This window comes from Apodemus sylvaticus, chromosome 7 (assembly GCF_947179515.1).
Source record: "Apodemus sylvaticus chromosome 7, mApoSyl1.1, whole genome shotgun sequence".
Lineage (NCBI taxonomy): Eukaryota > Metazoa > Chordata > Mammalia > Rodentia > Muridae > Apodemus > Apodemus sylvaticus.
Genome location: NC_067478.1, coordinates 23,360,191 through 23,379,265, shown reverse-complemented (window position 1 = coordinate 23,379,265; position 19,075 = coordinate 23,360,191). Strand labels below are relative to the sequence as shown.

The 19,075-nt window shown below is 44.1% G+C and overlaps 1 protein-coding gene and 1 pseudogene across 1 annotated transcript in view; one reads left to right on the top strand and one right to left on the bottom strand.

The window, feature by feature from the left end:
- The window catches only part of Stag1 (stromal antigen 1), a 757,688-nt gene that overhangs the window by 179,575 nt on the left and 559,038 nt on the right, over positions 1–19,075 (top strand). The window lies entirely within an intron of this gene.
- LOC127688670 (60S ribosomal protein L27a-like) lies at positions 10,385–10,826 on the bottom strand (annotated as a pseudogene).

The following is a 19,075-nucleotide window of genomic DNA, read 5'->3' as shown; positions in this document are numbered from 1 at the left end:
GACTAATGCCCAAAGCCAGCTGCGTGGGCTGGAAGATAACGGGGCCCCACACTGAGCCGCCACCAGCAGACTCAGAAAAGTAACAAATTGACAACATTCAGGAGGAAGATTCCTCATTTCCAGCACTATCATCTATACCCTGTGGCATAAAGCACCTCCCTCCTTATTAATGTCTTTTACATTTTTTAGTACTAAGTCCAAGGTGAAGGGGGCGGGAGGAACGTCTGTACCAGAGCCCTTTAGGAACCAGGAAAATGCAATGGCAGAGATGAATTGTAGACCTGGAAATAGCATATTTTTTTGGATGAAATGTATAATGTTCACTCTTCTTAAAAAAGGGAATGTCTAATACAATCCAAATGACATCATATCGGGTCAGACAGAGCAGCAGAAAGGAAGAGAAATACTGAGCACTAGATGAAATTAGTACAGACCCAATCTCCTTTAAACTGGGTCTACAAAGCGCATGCTGAAGAACAGAAAGAAAAATATTTCTCAGGAGAGGACCTCCTCTTGCCACAGTTCAATACCAGCCAAACTCATCGGGCTTTTAGCTATCTGCGGTGCCTCAAATCACTAACTTCAAATCTTGAAGGAAAATGACATTGCGGAAGTCTAATTAGCCTCTCCCTGGGGACTACTTATGAAATGGTGGGGGCAGGGCCTGCTTGTATTCACAGAGTATCCACCCACACAGAACCCCTCCAAATTCCCATGAGTTCTTGGATTTGTCCAGGATATCCCTGATTCCCATTTTCACCATCCTCTGAAAACACTCAGACACACTTACGCGCGCGCGCGCGCGCGCGCGTACAACACACTCAAGTATGTGTATATATATACTTGTGTGTGTGTGTATATATACATATATACATATGTGTGTGTATATATACATTAGATAGATAGATATATACATTAGATTATAAATATACATATATATACATATATACATATACATACACACACACACATATATATCTAATCTAATATATATATATTAGATTTCTGGAGAGTAATACACCCTTTTAGTCTTGTGATTCTGAGAAACTGAATGTCACTCAATCTAGTTTGAGAGGACAAGTGGGGAAATACATTTATTTATCTAGCCCCTGAGCTGAATTAGGAAGAAGGCAAACTTTTCTCAAGGAAGAGCTAGAAGGTGACGCTGAAAAGTCATTGTGACTCAGTTCCATCTCTGTCTCTGACCCTCTCTGCAGACCGCTTCAGTGTGTGCCTCTATAAACTGGCATCTCCTGATCTTCAACCTACAGAACGATGCTCATAGCCCACAGTTCTAAAAGTATCACATCGCAGCTACACAAAGGGAATCTAAATAACCAGCCAGCGTCTGGGTTCAATTCTAAATCCTTGGAGAAGAGAGCTGACACTGCAGCTTGGGTAAGGTGTCTTCTCTCTCCTAGTCAGCCATGGATAAGAGGATGCTTAAGCAGGATGTATGTATAAGCAGGGTTGCTCAGAACAGCCCAGAGCATCCCAGGGCCACGGGGGACTTGTGTGCCATCCAATGTCCTGAACCAGTGCTATACAATACACTACTTTGCCTCTCCTAACCCTAGCTCTACCTTCTGCCAACCTTCCCTAGGAAACTAAGCCAAATGAGAAGAGATGTCAGGGTAAAGGGATAGAGACAGATATCCACACAGCAAGCCTATCAAGGAATTGCCAAGGAAGAGGAGAGAGAGCCTGTCATCACAACTCAGGAGACCAAAGCAGGTGGATTGCTGAGAGTTCAGCTACATAATGAGTTCTAGGCTAGCCTGGACTACATTTTCAAGCTCTGTCATAAGAAAAAAAAGTCATGCTGGAAAGACGGTGTTTGCCATCATGTCAGCAAAAGGACCTGGGTCAATCTTAAATAGTTTGAAGACTAGACCTGGCCCAGCCCTGTAGAGGCAGAGTCAGGAGGCTCTCTGGGGTTTGCTGGCTACCCAGTCTAGCCAAGCTAGTGAGCTCCAGGTTCAGAGAAACCCTGTCTTAAAAAAAAAAAAGAAACTAATTGTGTTGAAATATCCAACATAAACTTCTGGCCACCACACATATGTGTGCTAATGTGCACACAAACACAAAGATTTTCAAAGAATTATTTTATGTGTGAATTTGTGTGTGCAGAGTGAGTTTGTGGATACACATGTGTGTGCAAGTGTGTGCACATATGTGTGCATATGTGGAGGGAAGAGCTAGAGGTCAGATGTCATACTTGTTTGTTTCCCCAGAAAGCACCCAGACAGGTTTTTTAAGTGTCTCACCTGGAGCTGGCAAACTAAGCTAAGCAGGCTTGCCAGGGGGCCCCAAGGATGCAGGACAGAGACCGAGACAAGTGAAAAACATAAACAGGACCGTGATGGCAAACAACTGATGCCCAGGGCAGAAGGGCAGAGCTGGCCTGAAAGATGTTCTAATCTGCTGAGCTACGCCAACTGGGTATAACTGGCCTTATTTTCCTCTTCCTATTAAAAAGAAATCTTGGTTTGGTTTTTTTGTTTGTTTTGTTTGTCGGTTTGTTTTTGAAATTCCGTGTAACTAATCAATCCTGGTTGGCTTAGCCTCACTCTTTCTTTGTTTTCTTTTTGCCTCTTTTTTTAGTTAATTATACAACACTACATATGAAATATTGTAATGTGCAACATAAAGTTTTGAAACACACAGACATTGTGGAATAATTACATTGAGCTAATTAACACACAATAACATCACATTTTGTTTCATTTCTTATCATCTGAGTCTTATAGGCTGTTGTACTATGAAAGTCGTAGTCATTGCCCACTTCATATATACATATATGTATGTGTGTGTGTGTGTGTGTGTGTGCCTCTTTATTTTGACTTTTGTTTGTTTATTTGTGACATGGTATCTATGACCAAGCTGAATTCAGACTCAGAGATCCACTGGCCTCTGCTTCCCAAGCCGTGGGAACAAAGCCATATGCCACCACACCTTTCTGCAAAAAGTTCTACTATGACTAAGTGATGCTCTATCTACAAAATCCCTGGGCTTGACACCCAGAAAGAAGGCCCATAGGTTAGTAACCCAATGCCCTTGCCTAACCCTTCTAGAGCCAATGTGGGTGAGAGTGAGGGCTACAGAAATCATCCGGGAAGCAGACATTCCAGGCTGGGGTCACAGTGTCACCTACTGTGTCATTCCAGAAGACAAAGTCTTCCAAACACAGCACACACACATGCACACACACTCACTCACACATACACACACACACATACATACATACATACATACACACACATATATACATATACAGACACACTCACATACATACATATGTACATACATGTGCTCACACACATACATACATATATGCATACACTCATACACATACATACACACATTCATATGCACACTCATACATACGTATATATGCACATGCACACACATCCTTATACACAACATTCATACACACTCACACTTATATATGCACTCATATACATACACTACATACACTCACATACATACATATATACACACAATCTAACACATACATGCATACACACTCACTTGCATACATACATACACACAGTCACTCACATACACATACACACTCACTCATACATATATACACATTCACACACTCGTGCACACATACATACTTACAACACACATATGCACTCACACATACACGCACACACAACTCTGCAGAGTCAGGTAGGCTGGCATCTCATGCCAGTCCCTGTGGATTGATACCATCCCTTTGTCAATCATACATACCCAGTGTTCTCATGTAATGCAAAACATCGCCATTAAGATAAATGAATCACCACTATTGCTTTTTCTCCTGTCAATATGAGCCCACAATCACTCTGCTGTAACTGCTAAACACCACATTTCTCAGGAGTTATATGTCATCTCAACTTGTGTGCATGTGTCTGTGGTTTCATGTCTATGAGGATGTGTGTGTACTCTTGTGTGTGAAAGTGTGTGTGTCTGTGTATTTGTAGAGGTCAGAGGAACACCTCAGATGTCATTCTCAGATTGCTATCCATCCATTTAGACTAGGTCTCAGTGACCTGGAACTTGGCAATAGGCCAGCCTGCCTGATCAGTGGGCCCCAGGGATCGCTCTGTCCCTGCTTCCCTGTTGCTGGGATTACAGCACCTGTCAGTCACCGCTGGCTTATTTTAAACAGCTTCTAAGGATGGAACTTGGATCTTTGTGCTGGCAGTTCAAGAACTTAATCAAATAATCTCTCTCTCTCTCTCTCTATCTCTTTCTCTCTCTCTCTCTCTCTCTCTCTCTCTCTCTCTCTCCTTCTCTCTTTCTCTCCCTGCCCCCCATTCAGCCTGCTTTAGAGAGAGATATAATGTGAAAATGCCCCAACAAGGAAACAGAAACCTTTATGTCAGCTGCAGAAAGACAAACTCAAAGTCTCTGTGTCCAGAGGAGAAGGTTCTCTCGAGATTTGCCTCTTGCCATAAGACATCTCTAACTTCATACCCGCATAACCAGCTGCGCTCATTTTATACCTTCAGCTGGGTCTGCAACTTGTATCAATTTCTTCCTTCTAGAAAAAAGAAGGAAGTAGTGGCTCATGCCTTTAATCCCAGCACTTGGGAGGCAGAGGCAGGTGGATTTCTGAGTTCGAGGCCAGCCTGGTCTATAGGGTGAGTTCCAGAACAGCCAGGGCTACACAGAGAAACCCTGTCTCAAAAAAAAAAAAGAAAGGAAGGAAGGAAGGAAGGAAGAAAGGAAGGAAGGAAGGAAGGAAGGAAGAAACAAACAAGCAAACAAACAAACAAACAAAAGATGAGCTACTAAGCAGCAGAAGATGAGGTTTTTCAGGAAAGGTTTGAATGAATTTCATAGCCAGTCTATGCCATCCCCAACAAATGACACCAAGGTCTCCAGAATGCATATCAAAATTAATACTGTTCAAGGGAGCCAAATTCTGTAGTACCATCCAGCATGGAGCCTGGGTCTGGGAACATGAAGGACTGTGATGCAACTGCAAAGGAAAGATCATCATTGTAGGGAATGGATTGATGGTCTAAATGGCATCCTGGATAACACCTTTGGGGTTGGTGGGCCTGAGTAAACATACTGCCTCACTGTTGGAGCAACCAGACATCCAAAGACACAGTGCCAGCAAAGCAGCTCCTTCTGGGGACTGTGGGGAGTTCATTCTGTTCTCACTCCTGGTTTCTGTGCTTGCCTGGAGGTCTGAGGTTTACAGACACATCGCTCCAGTCTCCCCCTTCACCCTCACATGGGCACTCTCCCCACAACACTGTCTCTCCATGTAGTCTTCACTCTTCAAGTCCTCTCTCCCCAAATCTCTTCCTCTGTAAAGATGCCAGTTATATCAGAGTGAAGCACACAATACTACCTTCCTTTTGACTCAATTAGTTCTTTAAAAAAAAAAAAACAAAAGTAACTATTTCTGTGCCAGAAAGATGGCTCAGTGGGTAAGAGTGCTTGTTGCCAAGCCTGGTGACCTGAGCTTCACCCCATGACCCACATGGTAGAAAACAGATGACCCCACAAGCTATGATCTGACTCCAATGTGTGCACTGTGGCACACGCACCTACCAAATACATAAATAAGATGCAATTCTTAAATAATCCTATCTCCAAATAAAGTTTGACTCTGAGGAGCAGAGATTGGGATTTTAATACATCTTTTTGGAGGAAGACAGTCTGACTATAATAAGAATTTGTTTTTCTTTCTTTGCCCACATTCAAGACAACACCACCAAGTGCCGTTGATATCACCCAGCATCTTTGAAAAGCTGCAGGCTTTCATGTACATCCTGTGCAGTCTTGGCCTCTGCAGTGAGGGGTGGTCTCTCTGTGAGGCTGATAAATCTCTCAGTGCAGCCATGTTTGGGATGAGTGGGAACCACAGGCACTAAGGGAGGAGCAGCTGCAACATTAATGTCACTGGAGATCGCCTGTCCTGATTCCTCCAATCAGGAGCAAGGGTACCAACTCCTATAGTAGGGATCAGTAGATGGCCCTCACATTGCCCAGCTCATTTACTGCAATGATTGCTGAGGTTAGAACACTGGTCTTCAGCTAAGAACCCTGAAGGTCTGCATAGCATCCTATCTTACCTCAAGCTTGTCCCGTCTTATAATTGAGCCTTAAAACTCAGGTCATCTTCGTATGTTACTCCATATATAAATGTATTTGAGTTAATATTAGAATAAAATTTCAACTAACTTACAAAAGAACCTAATCAATTCTCGGGAGGAGATACCACACTTGTTCCATAAAGCTTATGTTGTATTCTTTCTTTTTAGATGCCTATTTGTAACAGACCAGACTGAAGACAGAGCTGAGATTAATGACCTTGATGTTCCCTGTTTGCAGTGGATTTATACGCATATGTTATCCAGTCAGTAGGAAATCCCAAAAAAAGTCAAGAGAGGCATAAGAGGAACAACATGTCTTTGTAGCATCTTACCATGTGCACTATGAAACTTAAAAAGGGAACAACAGAGCTGTGAGAAGGATTGGGCCAAATTTAAACTCAAAGGCAGCATAAGGGTAAGAAATATAGACTTCTGTCCCCATAGAACAAGAATGTTTAAGCACTTTCCAGTGTGGGAGGCAAGGCCAACTTTCCTTATGGAATTCTAGATGGACACTTACACATCCACAGCACAGCCCAGGATTGCATTTTCATGGACAGAATGCATGAAGTTTCCCCTCTGAGAAGTAAATGTTCCTTTGGGGGACTAAATCAGGATCCGAGAATGAGGAGGGGGCAGAGAGAACAGGGAGGCAGAGGAAGATGGGATCCAGGAGTGGGGACTCCTCTCTGGGATGTTTGTTTTTGATTTTTTGCTTTTTATTTTTTGAGACAGGGTTTCTCTGTGTAGTCCTCCCTGGCTGTCCTACAACTAGCTCTGTAGACTAGGCTGGCCCCAAACTCAGAGGTCTACCCACATCTGTTTCCCTAAAGTGGATGCCACCTCTCTTGTTCCTACACAGGCAGTTTCACCAAGATGGTAACTGTAGCCAGGTAGTCACTTAACTGTCAGCTAGAGGAGCACTTCCCCCTGGCCAGGTCTCTAGGGTGGAGAGAATCCCCATTACGGTTCCATTTTCTCTACATGTTCACCTGCCTTGTGGTTCTGGGTACAGACACAGTCCCTGGAAGTGTGGTAGAGTGAGGAAACAGACCCCCCAGCTTCTTAGCCAAAGGAGGAACAGAGGATCCTGGGAAGCAAGAGGCTTTAAGAAAGAAGAACTTATCCACCCTCCCCGCCCACTCCCAATACAGGGAGAGCCCTGGTAAGTCTATCCCAAGATGTCCTTATCAGCTCAGTCCCCAGACTGTGATTGGTGTAAGCATGAATTTGGAATACTATTCTGCCCAATGAGACATGAAGGATTGTGGCAGCAACAGAAGGCAGATTTTCGCAAAGAATTCTTAGATTTTAGAAGGAAAGAGAAAGGTACAGTCCTGGTAGGATGAATCACGCTCATGGGCTGGATTCCCAACAACGATGCTGAGACCACAATCAAAGCTAGCAAAGGACAACGTTGTTACTTGGAGACCTGGAAGAGTGAAAAAAGAATGGAAAGACATGAAGCCACAGAAGTAACCGATTTGGATGTTCCTGAGCCCATGAGCTGCCTCTTAGAACAGCCAATCACGTGTCTGCTAAAGTTCTGTGACCTTGCTCCGCCCCGCTCTGCCTCCCCTTGCCTTTTGACAGATGTTTTGTTTAATCCTGTTTTGTTTTGTAGTCAATTGGATCAGAGTTTTGGGGGAACTTAAACGTTACCTAAAAGTGTGCTGGGTACAGTAGTACACAGTTGTGATTCCAAACCCAGAGAAACTGAGGCAAGAGAACACTATACAGTGCACTGTTAGGTCAAAAACCCAGGGTCATGCCCTCAGGTAACTGGACCAACTCTATGTTACTTTAACCTCTGGGTTCTGGAATGTATTAACTTGAAGGTGAAAAGACAGTATTTGAAGAAAAGGGGACCCTGAACGGGCTGTTGTAGCATCCTTAAAAGGGCTTCATGGGCAGGCAATGGGCTATACCACCCTCCTTGATTCTCAGCTAAGACACAGCGAAGTCAGCTCTCTGAGGGAAGACAGCACAGCTCATGTGCTAGAAAAGATTCTTAAATCACTGCATGGTTTCCACAGGAATTGGGTTTTAACCAGCCTTTCTTCTTCATCAAATAGACATTCCATAAATGTTTAAATAAATTTATACAGAAGACTTCTATGAATATAAAAGTTCCAGCTGTCTGTATTTTTCCCCAGACTCATCAAAGCTCGAGCCCCATTCCTGTGAAGTCGTGAAGGTAGCAGCTCGACTGCATTCTGCTTTATGTGCACTAAGCACCGTGATACGTGTACATTTCCATACATGTGAATAGAGCTCATGAACCTTCCGATCTTAGTGTCACAGAAGACTCTGATGCCTCGAGATCCCCTGAACCACGTCAGCTGCTGAGTACTGGGTAGTTTCCATTTTCCCCTACACGAACACACTGCCATAATTATTATTATACCACCAATATTATGAACATGCTGTTCGGGTGACTTTTTTTTATCATTTGGATGATTACTTTAGGATAGATTCCGAAAAGTAGAATTACCACATCAGAGGGTACAAATGGTTGCAGTTCTTGTTAAGAATTTCATTTTTTTTTTTTTTTAGTATAGAATAGAGTTTATTTAGGGCATGGGGAAGGTAATTAAGGGAGTAGTAGAGGCAGAGAAAGGCAGAGAGAAGGAGAGAGTAGAGAAGTAAAGGCTGGCCCCTGACCATGAGGGGGGGGGGGGAAGAGCCCAAGGGGCAGAGAGAACAAGAGGGCAACAGACAAGAGCTTGTCACAAATTTCTTACTTGGACTTCAAGGACCAGGACAAGAACAACATGACCAGCAACACATTTGGTTTTTCTTTGCAGAACACGGGTGTTTATATATCTTATTTATTTTGATTAATATAATGTTGACCATCCATACTCTTCAAGTCTCTATTTCCTCAACCTTATTCATATTGAACACTTTTTTAGATCCATTTATTGTGTTTTCTTTTATGTGTGCATGCTTCCATGAGTGTGTGCACATATGTGGGGAGAGTACATATGTACATGTATGTACACACATGTAGAAGACCAGAAGTCATGCTAAGTGTCTTCCTTAATCATTTTGCATCTTATTTTCTGCATTCACTAGGTAGCTCTGGCTGAACTAGAACTCGCTATGTAGACCAGGCTAGCATAGAACTCACAGCAATCCACCTGCCTCTATCTCTGTCTCCTATGTGCTGGAGATTAAAAGCCACCACTCTTAGTTTAGAAGGAATGGCTAGGTAGTTAAGAGCACCTACGCTCTTATAGAGGACCCAGGTTCAGTTCCCAGCACTCAGATGGTAGCTAATAACTGCCTGCAAGTCCATTCCAGGGTATCAATGCCCCTTCTGGCTTCCGTGGGCACCAAGCATGCTTCTGTTACACACACATACAAGCAGGTAAAACACTCATATACACAAAACTAACATAGTTAGTTGTAACAAATGTGTGTATGCACACACACATGCACACCACGTGTGTGTGTGAGGTACACAAGCATGCCCGAAGAGAACATCATTTCCCATGTAGATGGAGTTTAGCCCAGTTGTGAGCCCCCCAAAATGCATGCTGGGACCTGGCGAAACAGCAGCTAGTGCTCTTAACCACCGAGCCACCTGTCCAGCCCTTCTGCCTTGAGTTCTGAGACAGGGGCATTCTAGCTAGCAATCCCCAGAATCCTTTCATTTCCACCTCCCCAGCACTGGAATTACAGGTACATGCCACCACACCCAACTTTCACCAAGTCCTAAGAATCAAACTCAGAGCATCATGATTGCAGGGAAAACACCTAACAGCCAAGCCATCTCACCAGCCTCTAGTTCACTGTTTCAGAGCATTAAAGCAGAACACAGAATTCCACAGAGCAAATCTGTCCACTCTGCGGATATGGTAACAAAAGCATTGTAAGTTGTAACTTATAAAATGTATAAATAAAAGATGCTATAAATAAGAGATGCTTCTTTGTGTTTGAACAATATCTTCATATCCTCCGTGTGTTGTCAAATAAAATTCAAATAAAAACTGAATAATTATTTACTCATATGGAGCTATGAGCCTTATTTATCATAGTTGAAATAATTTTCTAGTTTTTCACTTCAATTACTTTTTACTCTCCAAAATCACAATCCTTTTATGATTTATTTGATTCACATCACTTCTAATGATATCATCTCTTACTTTAAATATCACAACTCATAATGTATTTGGTTCTGTCATAGATACAAACGTGCTCTTGCATCTTTTTTTTTACATTTTATTTTATTTTATTTGAAAATGTTAGCATTTAATTAACCCCCGGAGTGACCTTTAAGCCACCAGGACACAGGCACCTCCTTAATCTTCTCTTCAGCTCTTCTGCTGAAGAATGTGGCCTTAGCGACGAGGGGTTGCTTAGGAAGCTTTCCCTTACCCAGAACTTTGTAGTAGCCCGACCTAACAGCGTCAATGACAGCAGCTCCATCTTGGGTTTTGCTGCATTGACCTGTGTCTTCTCGAGGACCAAGGTCCACAATTTATCCAGGTTGATAGTTGGGCAGAAGCTCTCATTCCTCTTCAAGCGGTAATGCCTCATACCAACTTTCCCAAAGTGACCTGGATGATATTTGTCAAAGTTGATCCTGTGGTGGTGCACGCCTCCAGCGTTCCTGCAGCCTCCTGGGCGCCTGCAGCGCTTAATGGCCGCGGCTCACGTGGCCCCGTAGTTTCCGGGCCTTCCTGAGTCTGGATGGCATGGCGGTGGCAGAAAGGAAAGAGCTTTTTTTACATTTTATTTATTTACGTATATGGGTGTTTTCTTTTGTCTGTGTGCTATGTACGTGCCCGGTGAATGAGATCCCACTGTTGTGAGCTGCCACGTGGGCGCTTGGATTCAAACCCAGATCTTCTGGAAGAGCAACCAGTGCTCTTAACCACTGAGCCATCTCTCCAGCCCTGTTTCAATCCCTTCTCTTTTTTTTTTTTTTGTTTTTTTGTTTTTTTGTTTTATAGTTTGACCTACTGAGACTTGTTTGATATCAGTTTCCTTAGTGACCGGACTTCTGAAATATGTGGTCAACTTCTGCTTTATAATGTTAAGGGAAAATGAGATGTCTGTTTATACATTTAGACATTGGTGGAGATTCCTGAGAATTCAGGCTGCCACAGTACATATGCCTAATTCCTCAGTAACCAGAAATACTTAACACAGAGCTTTTCATAAATATCTAAGGGAGAAAAGGGGGGGGAAGGGTGTTACAGAGGTGGGGTGCTTACCACTGTGTAAAACTACAATGACCTCAAAATAAGCAGTTCAAATGAGGAAGCCACTTTTAAAATGCATGACATTCCCATAAAATGTTTGCTTTGAACTCTGTAGACTTCCAGCGTCACACCCTGAACTCCCAACCAAAATCTAGAAGCTTGGAGCACTGCCAGATTTACCACAAACTCCCCCCTTCTTGGGGCAAGGGACCGGAGGCTGAGAAATCTTATTCTCAGCTTCTCCTCTGTTTAAGGAATCAGTTTTCAACTTGCACTATTAAGGCCAAAGGCAGCTTTAGAAGTGCTACTTTGTAAACAAATTAATAACAAATATTCATTAAGGACCACAAGCCATCTTGCTTGAAAGCCTGCACCAGTGGTTTGGTAAACAACAGCTTCTAGCAGAAATAAATAAAGTTTCTCCTAATAGCTTCTTCCCCTTGCTACAGGCCAGGTTTAATTTTTGAAGTGGGAGCTTGTCACTTGGGTAACCAAGTGAGTTTTGCAGCACAGAGTCGAAGCTGGAATTTGTCCTTGGGCTAGACTTCCCTTTCTGCCCACAGGGTCCACCCTGGTGACCTTTTCAACCATTCAGACAGAGATGAAGTTGTTTCATCTCCCTGTTTTCTAGGAACAGCCCAGCCCAGAACCAGAGAGTGCTTAGCTGGTTGAATGTGTTCTGTTCCCTAATAAAAATCTGGCTTACATTTCAGAAGGACCATGTGGTAGCGAATAAAGTGCTTTAAAATATGAATTTTAAGCATTCTGTCCCTGAAAATTATTGCTGGTTCGTGAGAAATACATTCTTTCTTTTTGTTTTTTGTTTGGTTTTGGTTTTGGTTCTTTAAGTTTCCTCCAGTGTCTTCCCAGTAGGTTGCCAGACTAGGCCAGGCCAGTGAAACACAAGTCCTGGCTACCTTCTGCTTCTGTGGAAACAATGCAGGCTCAGCAGGTGCTCCCCTGTGCTTGAAACTCTAGGTTGCTGTCTCCCTCTGCCACATCCCTGAGGTCTCAGAACCCTGGTATAATCCAGCTCTCCTGGTCTGCTTCTCTGTTACTGTGATAAAACACTGACCAAAAACAACTTGGGGAGGAAAGGATTTATTTCAGCTTACATCTCCCAGGTCCATCAGAAGGAAGTCAGGGCAAGAGCTGAAGCAGAGACTATGGAGGAATGCTGCTCTCTGGCTTGCCCCTGTGTCTGTTTGCTTTATTATACAACCCAGGAGCGCCTGGCCTCCGGCAGCACAGCCCACAGTTGTCATCTGGGCCCTCCCACATCAGTCATTAATCAAGAAAACACACCACAGACCAGTCCACAGGTCAGTGTGATGGAGGCAGTTCTTCACCAGGTTCCCTCTTCAAAGGTGATTCTAGCTTGTATAAAGTTGACAAAAAACTACCCAGCTCATCAACCATTTAGGGCACACGTGTGAGCCTGAACCCCTCTATCATCACTGGGCCCTTGAACTTTGAGCAACTCACTGTGCTGCACTTGTCTCAGTTTTCCCGTCAGTAAAATGGGTGAAATAGCGCCTCCTAAAGGACTGCTAAGAAAATACCTAGTTTTTTCCTGTATCTTCACCCTGGACTGGAGGACTTTGTCACTTTGTCGCCCTGTGTATAACGACTGGCTCAAAGTCTGCTGAAAGCTGATGAAAAGCAGAGAAAACCCTACCCAGTGCTTCCGTGTTCCCTTGACACACCCTCTTCCTACGCATAGCTACGCCATGAGCACACCCAGTCTCTGCAATAGCCAACTGAGTGTGCTGATGGCCGCTTCGGCACTCTGGTTACAAGAGTAAAGGACGGGGGAAGGAGTGGGTATGTGTCTGGTACCTCACCTTGTCTACCTCTTCCAGATTGCAGGCAGTTTCCCCGCAATGCACGTGTGTGCATGCGCATGCGCGAGCATGTGTTTTTTCTCTCTCTCTCTCTCTCTCTCTCACACACACACACACACACACACAGAGAGAGAGAGAAAGAGAGAGAGAGAGAGAGAAAGAGAGAGAGAGAGAGAGAGAGAGAGACATGTAGTTGCCACTGATGACATACCCTGACCAAAGAAGCACAAAGACCCCTGAAGCGAAATAGCATCCACCTGTCAGCTTCTTGTCCACGCCCGAGCAGTTAGCCTGGGGCCAGGAAGAACATGCACGCACTCTGTTCCTTCCCCACGTCCATGCAGCGCCCCTCTGCTCTTACTCTGAGCACATGCACGCACGCACGCATACTATGCCTCACCCAGACCTCTTTAAGCAGGTCTAGCTGCCGGTCTTTATGGAATGCTTGGCTTCCGAGGCTTTCCCTCTTGCAATATTCTGAGGATGGCTGGGCTGCAGAATCACTTAGCCTGCTATAGTGATTCACAGAAGCATTTAGGAGTTTGTGTCCCCCAAGCTGTCCAAAGTCATGTGCAGCTGGCACAAAAATCTGACAGACAGATGGCCTTGAATTCCCTTGCCTTGAAAGGATCAGGCAAAGCTGTGACTTTATGTAAGTCATACTTTCCCTCTTTGTCTTAGGGTTTCTATTCCTGCACAAACATCATGACCAAGCAGCAAGCTGGGGAGGAAAGGGTTTATTCAGCTTACACTTCCACACTGCTGTTGATCACCAAAGGAAGTCAGGACTGGAACTCAAGCAGGTCAGGAAGCAGGAGCTGATGCAGAGGCCATGGAGGGATGTTCCTTACTGGCTTGCTTCGTCTGACTTGCTCAGCTTTTTTTTTTCTTATAGAACCCAAGACTACCAGCCCAGGGATGGCATCACCCACAATGGGCCCTCCCCCTTGACACTAACTGAGAAAATGCCTTACAGCTGGATCTCATGGAGGCATTTCCTCAACTGAAGCTCCTTTCTCTGTGGTAACTCCAGCCTGTGACAAGTTGACACAAACCCAGCGAGAACACTCTTCTTACCTATCACTGTCCTCCTCCGCCACTGTGTCCCCTAGGAACACCCTTCAGGTGGATCACTTCCATACTCCGTCTTATACCAGGATCTGCCTCTGGGCAGCCGGACCTCAGACAACACTAGCTTGTCACTCTGATGAGACAGAGAGCTACTCAACCACGCATTGCTTCCTACTATGTGTGTGCACGCATGTGGGAAAGGGTGTGAGAACAGGCATGTTCATGTGTAAGTAGACGAGTGGATAGGGGTGTTGCTTGACAATGAGGTTATGCCCATTCTTGGCAAAAGTATAGTTTGCCTATATATGCATATGTGCCCAGATATGTCTATGTCTCTGTCTATAAATGCAAGTGTGGGCGAAGGGGTGTGCCAAGTGTGTCTGTGAGGAAGTGGTAGATGTGTGCACATACACACAGATGCCTTTGTAGTGCCACCTACTGGGGGTCAAAGGCAAAAGTGAAGTGTCTGATCATCTTAGCTGCAGCTCTGACAGCCCAAGGCGGAACGCCATTTCACTGACAACAGGGCCCCCTATTCTAGATTAAGCAAACTCCAGACTCCTCAAAGAGTCTATGTGAATAGAATGCTCTAGGGAGATGGGAGTCCCTAGGTAACTGGAATGCACCTCAGCCTGGTGTTTCCTTTCCCTTAGAAAGATGGCTGCCAGACAAGCACTCTGGCAGACCCAAGCATGGCAAACATGACCGCCGTAGACCGAGCCCTTCCCGGTTCCCTCTTCCTTGATAAACCATTAGATTACATTCCTAAACTAGCCAGCAATGTCCATTCTCTTATTTGACCACTTTCTCCTCCGGAAGCTGACCACCAAGGCTCCAGCTATGGAAGTATTAAAGTCCTGTAATCAAAAGCTCCCTTTTAGCTATCCTAATTAGGATATTCAATCAAAATTACCCAACTCAACCTAACACGGTTTTCCCCCCTTTCTCTTTATAAACTGCCATTTGCCTATGGGCCACGTCTGCCACCTCTCCATCCAGAGGCGTTCCTTTGTTCCTCAGGGGAAAAGGTTCCTTCCCCCCACCCCTTGTTCCTTTCTCCTTCTTCCTTGTCCTCTATCTCCTGTCTTTTTCTCTTACTCCCTGCCCTTTGCCCCTTTGGAGTACATAAATCTCCCTTGTGCTGAGGACCCAGTCTTGGGTGTCATGTGCTAACTCTGGTCCTTTCAGCTGGGACAGGGGATACCTGCTCTATTTGACTTTTCCAGATGCTTCCAGCATCAGGAAGCAAGAACCACCACCATTCCTCACAGAGAGCCAGGGGAATGGAATTCTACTTAATTTTGTAAACCTCAGCAAGTCATCTCTATGCCTCAGCCCTGTCATCTCTAAATGAGAATGCTAACAGTGTTATTAAGTAACAATAACATGCACACATGCTATATTGATTTGCTTTGGCTGCCACAACAAATACCATAAGCTGAGTGACTTAAACAACCAACGCTTATTGTCTCACAGTAGAGGAGAGGCTAGAAGTCAGAGATCACGATGTTGGCAGGGCTGGATCACTGAAGAGGCTGTGAGGGAAGAATCTGCTTCAGGTCTTCCTCACCCTGTGGTAGCTCCCTTCTCCTGAATCACGCCCTTGATTCACCCTGGAATAACAATCGCATCCTCATGACCTCTCTGTGACTTGATTCTCTAAGGACCCTACTTCCAAAGGAGACCATATTCTGGGCTTGGAGTCCAATTCAGCTCCTAACACTTATCTGTGATGCAAATGAGTTAGTTTCCATAAAGTGCTTAGTTCAGTACCTGGCATACAGTGCCCACCTCTCCGTGATGATAATGACAATTAATTATATAAACTTTGTAACTCTTGCGCCCTGTGCTAATGAAACATAATGTAGAAAGTGGTTGCGAAACAAACTGTAAGATGCTTTGTAGCATACAAAAGGTGCACGAAAAGATAAAATTCAGCCAAAAGTGTTTACTCGCCGTTTGTCCGGAAACCAGTCCCCAGCAGTTTATAGAGCATTTGAGCCTACCTTGTGCATAGAAAAAAATTGATCTTAACACAAAATGACCTGACTTTTCTTAGTTTCGTAACAAATATGAGTCCCATCACATCTGCAATGGGCATTTCCCACAGTTACTTCACTGGGGCCCACAGCAAGAACAAAACCAACCCCAAAAGAAAAATCTCCAGGAAAGGGGAAGATGGGTCTTGCCTCAAGGAACCCCCTTTTCTTTACTTCCTTGTTTTTAGATCACAGGACCCAGGAGAAAGGAGAAGAGATCTTCGTTTGCACTGCAAGTTAAGGCTCAGGGGGGCTGAATACCATGGGATGAATACCATGATTGTATGCTTATTCCCATGGGTCCATCAGAAAGTTCTGTGGACTAGCCTGGCTGGCCAAAAGGAGCTGGAAATGACTACCTTGGGGACCCCTGGCTGACGCTGAGGCAAAGTTTGCAGAGTGACCCTTCTGCTCCTGCCACTGACTCCAGAGTGCTCCCTCCCCGACTCCAGAGTGCTCCCTCCCCAACTCCACCTCTTAGCACCGACCAGCACTTCCAGATTCAAGTTCAAGTTGGCAACCATCAACTCGAACCCTGAAGGGTCAAGCCAGCATCTGCACCCTCAAGCCAGGCCCAAGGGTCACCCTCAAATGTTGGTCGAACATAAATGCAGTCATTGAAGATAATATGGGGATTTTTATTAACATAAGTAGATGCTTAGGCCCTAAATAAATATTGTAGTAGGTGTATTTAGCAGTAAGTAAGGTTCATCAACCTACGGACGCTGCAGCGCAAGATTTCTAAGCTTTCTCCACTTGCCACGTCTTTTTGCCACATAATTTTTACTACATTTTATGGATTCAGCATGCATGGGTGCGTGGGTGTATGTATGTGTGAATTCATGTATGTGCATGCATGCATGTGTGCATGTATACATGCATGTGTGTGTGTGTGTGAGTGTGTGTGTATCCATGCATACATTGATGTACACATGCTGGTTATCAGAGAACAACTCGTAGGAAAAAGTTCTCTCCTTCTACCATGTGCATCCTGGAGAAGGAACTCAGACCATCAGTCTTGGCAGCAAGTATCTTTACCTGCTGATCTATCTCATTAGGTCACCAAAATAACATATACAGCCCCAGTTACATGTAATAAATATGCAAATCAAACATCTCCTGACAATAAATCATAAATAAATGTATGCTATAGTTTTTTGTTATACATATAAATTTGCCACTTATTAAAGAAAAAGGCAGAGGGCTGGAGAGATGGCTCAGAGGTTAAGAGCACTGACTGCTCTTCCAGAGGTCCTGAGTTCAATTTCCATTGACCACATGATGGCTCACAACCATCTGTAATGGGATCTGGTGCCCTCTTCTGGTGTGCCTGAAGACAGCGACAGTGTACTCACATACATAAAATAAATAAATAAAACTTTTTGTTTAAAGGGGGGGGTGTATTTTAAAAAGATATCTAAAAAGGAAAAAGGCAAATCTACATGCTGACAACATGGATGTGCTTGCTTGTCTAACATAGAACAATCCAGGGATGTATTAGTTTGATACTTACATGCTAAGGAATAGTGTTAGAGAAATATCAAAAAACAAACAAACAAAAAACATTGTTTTCTACGATGAAACCCCTCTGTTTCTACGAGAGCAGGAAGCTATAGATCCAGGAAACACTGCACGCAGGCCTCTCAGGCCTGAGCAGAGGGGTTTCTGAAGGAATTCCCTGGCACTATAGACAGGATGGCTTGTCCAGTGCCAAGCGCACATTTGTGTTCAGAAACAAAGCAGGGTTGAACTCACACAATACCACAAGGGTGAGCCTGCCAAAAACACCTCAAAGTAACTTTTGATTAATTTAAAAGCTTTTGTAGTAACGTTTGATCTCTGCACATTTGGAAATCTTTGGTGGTTGCCAATGCGTTCAAAGCTGCAGATGTTTAAGAATTCTGCTGGTGAACAAAGATGTTTCTGTGTGTCCGTGCTCTGGTCCTGAGCTCGGCCCTTGTGCAGGCTGGCCTCATGTCAACTTGACATACAAATTAGAATTACCCTAGAGGAGGAAACTTCAACTGAGAAAAGTGCCACCATAATATTGGGCTGTAGGCAAGCCTGTAGGGCATTTTCTTAATCAGCTGCTGGGGAAGAGCCCATTGTGGATAACGCGACCCCTGGCCTCGTGCACCCTATACAGGCTGAGCCCCAAAAAGGGGCATCCTGACCCTACAGGTTTCCTTACACAAAAATCATCCAGAGTTGCCTCTAATACTTGTAGACTAGCCTATCTCTGTCTAGAATTGACAAAAGTTGCTGAGAAGAATGTAAAGAAATAGCAACGGCCTAAAGAAAAGCCAGGCTGAAGCCTGCTTTTCTTTGCCCACTGCTTTTACTATTCCAAGAACACAGGAGGAAGGACCTTTCAGGAGGCTTCCTGTCTAGAGGCACGTGTAGACATCAAAGTTAGTGTGTGAAAAGCCTGTCTTCCACAGAAGCAGGGAAGACAAAGTAAGACAACCCGATGCCGTGGGATCCTTCGAGGATCAGCTCAGAAGTTACAGGGAGGGCGTAGTGTGCTCAGTGAGAAAACCGAACGAATCTGAAAGAAAATAAGGCAAAAGCCTTTCTACAAGAGACTCATGTTCCGTTTTATTTTTAATTATTTAACCTGAGCTAAACTTGATATAATGAATTTGTGCAATAGAATGTCCTGTGGTACCCAATTACCATGCACAATTTTTTTTTTACATTTTTATGGATCAATTTAAAACAAATTTCAAAAGTATTATAAGGTATAATTGAAAAGTTTCTCTAAAAGTCAGTCACACAACTTGTGAAAAGTTTCTATCCCATCA